The following is a 4008-nucleotide window of genomic DNA, read 5'->3' as shown; positions in this document are numbered from 1 at the left end:
TATGTTCAAGCGTTTTCTAACCGGAAACCTGGAAAAGTGTACAAAATCTGCATAAATTCCCGTAGCATTGCCGAGGATTTTAGCCATTTTGAACTTTATTTTTTTAAATAAGCTGAAAGACAAAGAACACAGTTTTACACGTTTTCTTTCTCTTACGTAGCCTGGAATCATACACACTTTTTTTTTTTTTTTTTTTTAAAGCACAATGTTGAAACTTTTTTTTTATTAAGGGTTTGGTCAAGTGGATTTTGTAAAATGTATTTGTCTGTATAAAGAGAAAATGAAATTATAGTTATTGTTAATGTACTGACATTAGTTACAGGTTAGTTTTAATTCTTAAATAATTTGCTTAGCAAATGCTATAAAATGGATGTTTCAGTTTAATGTTTAAAAAAGGTACAGATTTTTACAAGGACATAATATAAATTATTGTTCTGTAGAAAATACCCTGTTAAATATTGTATACGTCCTTCCCTCTGTACACTTTGTAAAAAAGACAAAAGAAAAAAACAAAATACATAGAATCATATAGGGATGTGTGACATTATTGTAATTGTGTACTTGATAATAACGTGAAAAAATAAAATTCAAAATATTTTCCTGTTAATGAACGTTTAGTCTATTTGATGCCAGTGCCGAGAGCGAGCGCTGTCCTGAGGGACACGGTCATCTCGAACTCTGATGCACTTGAGCTTGCTTTTCTGCTCCCCATTTTTCAGCTCACTGTGTGTAGTTCTGGGGTGCGGGCGATTCGGTCCTTCATTGGCTTGAAACGTAGCTTCACAAGAGAGCCTGCAAAAGCGAAAGGCCGGGACGGCAGGTCTTCAAAACCCGTTTTTAATGCCTGTTTTTATATTAAAGGATTCGCCTTTATTATTAAACTTCTTGCCATGCCTTAATGTTTTTCTGCAAGGTGGTTGCCTACCAAGCGCTTTTACACTGTGGGAATTATTTTGGCAATAGTTCCTCCAGCACAGGCCGTCCCACTTGAAGGGCGCCTGTGACTGAAGGTCAAGCCCTTGCCCCCACTAACCTAATGACAGAAGTGCTGCTGGACCTGCCTGAGAAGGGAGGAGGTGAAACACGGAGGTGGCGTGTCTGCTGGCCCAGATACCGTCAGGATATTTAGCCCAATTTAGTCTCCTCTCACCTTTAGGAAACACCGACTCATTCATTCCTCATCCTGGGTCCTCATGCAGCCAGATGGGTGTTGGGCAACTCTTGGTAAGCAAGAAGCTGCCAGGCTGAGTTGCCAGCAATCTGCTTTTGATTTGATTTCTCCTCTCATTTTCTCCATCTACCTGATGCTCCTCAACCACTCACCGGGAACAGAAAAAGAGGTAAACACAAGGCACGTGTCCTATGTTATAGATACAGGCCATGTCTATATATATACGCCCAAGCTTTGAACAAGCTCATTCAACACCCTGGTAGTGCAGAGCCCATACATTTGCCTGTCAATGTATCCCCAATGTATCCCCAAGGCTGGGGGATGCCTGTCCGTCCCACTGCCCCGAGAGGCCAATGCCCCTGTCCGTGCTAGCCAGGGGCTGAGGTGCCTGATTGAGCGTCCTGGAGTCTCTTTTTGAGGAGCCAAGTGCTTGAAACCAGGTTTTTGACTGAAAAATTTACACTCCATCATCAAAGCCCACAAATGGGTCAGCAGAGAGCACCAGCCCTGACGAGGGCATGTCCAGCAGGGACCGCAGAGATGTTCATGCCTTAGGAAACAGAAAGCCACGCAAGGTGCTCATTTTGAGATTTTTAAACCAAAGTCCAGCAGGTTGGCTAGAAGCTTGGAGGATAACCTAACGAGCACAGTTGGCATGGGTCTGAAAGTTCTGCCTCATTCTATCTAAACTTCTTGGTCTTGGTTCCATTGCTCATGTTTAGGCACCAAAAGCCTAAACTTGGGATCTTGGGATTGCCAGGTGCCACGCAGGCCCTGGAGCGGTGTGGTGCCCAGACCGGCTCCCACAGCGCTTGGAGCCCACGGAGGGGTAGCGACATCCTCCAGGGATGTTTCCAATGGACAAGATGAGTCCGTTGAAACAAATACAGATGAAAAGATACTTTTGCGACATGCAAAAAAGGAGACAGCACGGACCTGATTTTTTTCTCCTGCACTGGCATGAATCAAGAGTTTTGTTAAGGCTGATACTGTAAAGTTAGCTTTAAGAAGACTGGGATGTGTTTTGCCTGACACAGCACAGGAAAACAAGGAATGCCAGGATTGTATCCATGTGAAAGGATGAATCATAACTAACAAGCACTCACAGGTATGGGAGCTGGGATGTTACAGCAGGTCAAATGACTGGCAGAAGCAGTGTGCACCAAGAATAAAGAAGTACTTGAAACTGAGGAAATTAATATATACTTTATATATTTACTATATTTGTAATGTAAATATGGTATCATTAATACCATTTTGCCTATCTGTCATGGACCTACTAACAGAGTACTTTAGTTTCTTACTTGTTAGGCTTTGGATGCTGGGGTTTTGCTAGGAAGCCAAGCAGCAGTGTGAATTCTCTGTGGGCAGTGGGAGCAATGCTGACACTTGACCAGACCCACTGGGCTCCTTTGCAGCAGTACCCAAAGTTGTCACCTCACTGGACAGTTGACCAGTATCACAATAAACCTAACATGGATGCAGGAAAAGAAAAGAAAAGAAAACAAAACAAAACCACAACAGAACCCTGCATTGCCATGCATCAGACCTTCCTATAGTACAACATGCACCTTGCAAAAAGACACCAGCAAGCCAGGGTGGCGATACTGGTAGCTGCAGAGTAAGGGGAGCCCCGGCCCTGCTCTTTTTAGAGCAGGTTCTGGGGCTCAGGGCTGTCACCACAAATTCAGATGCTTCACATGTGCAGGCACAGAGCCTGGGAAGCATCAGGAGAAGCTGGCTGCTGCAGAAAGGCAAACAGCCTGCGCTCCAAGTGTCCCGTGCTGGATTTCCATGCAAGCCTAAAGAGAACCACCAAGGGACGATGGAGCCGCACCGCTGAGGCCGGGCAGCTCTTACCTGCAAAGGCAGACCAAAACCTGCCCCAAAGCATGGGTGTGAAGCGCCCACTCCAGCACAGCTGGCAAGCAGGATCCCTGTTTGGCCGCCTTCCCGGGAGTCCAAATCGCTTGTGCTGGGTCATGGGGCTTCCTGACAGTCGCGTGCGGGGAAGGAGCTGACACCCTCTCCTCCTCCAGCTCTGGCTGGAGGGAGGGACAGTCGCTGGGCCAGCAAGAGTGGCTGAGCAGCAACTCCTTTTCTTCCTAGATGTCCCTTTTCGTAGTTGAGAGCTTTTGAAACGAGCTGCAGACAACCAAATGCAATCCAAGTACCTGCTTGGCCTCTCCTGGGCTGCACGATCACCCCTGCAGTGCTGGGGATGCCATTTCAACTCTGGAGCTGCATGGTGTGCCCTGTGCCCGTACACCCCGGCCAAGTGCATTGCTTTCCTGCAAGCAGCTTTTTCTTCCCTATCACAGGATTAAGTAAATTCTTGTATCCAAAGCCTCATCAGACCTGCCGGTGCTTAGCTCATTAGCACTAAGAGGCTTGCGTGCCTTAAATCGGTGATCCCCTTAGTGGGACCAGTGGTAGGAACCTGTAGGAGTCCTGTTCCCTCTTGAGGCTGCCCAGTTCAAGGGGCAGAAATAGCAGGGGTTTCTCTCGTTTTCCAGATGTCCTGGCCAAGGCCAAGTTGAACCCTGATGGCTGACCAAACGATGGCGCGGTTCAGGAGCGCGCAGCTTTTCCTCTGTCACCACAGAGGCAGCTCCACCAGTGCACAATACTCCCAGCTGTGCGGAAACGGGGTTCAAACACCAAAAACGACCCTCAAGCCCACCCCGAAATGCTGAGAGCTGCAGGGAGAGGTGGTGCGGGGGTGCCTCCAAAGGAGGCTGTGCCACTCTCCTGGCCTGTGCGCCCTTGGGAAGCTTGTGGTGCCTCTGGCCCCGCCGGGCGCCCGCCGCGGGCAGCTGTTGTTTGGGGCTGTTAGG

Source organism: Egretta garzetta, unplaced genomic scaffold, assembly GCF_000687185.1.
Source record: "Egretta garzetta isolate BGI_Z169 unplaced genomic scaffold, ASM68718v1 scaffold373, whole genome shotgun sequence".
NCBI classification, from domain to species: domain Eukaryota; kingdom Metazoa; phylum Chordata; class Aves; order Pelecaniformes; family Ardeidae; genus Egretta; species Egretta garzetta.
The sequence above is the reverse complement of the archived record's forward strand: the minus strand, read 5'-3'. Positions refer to the sequence as shown.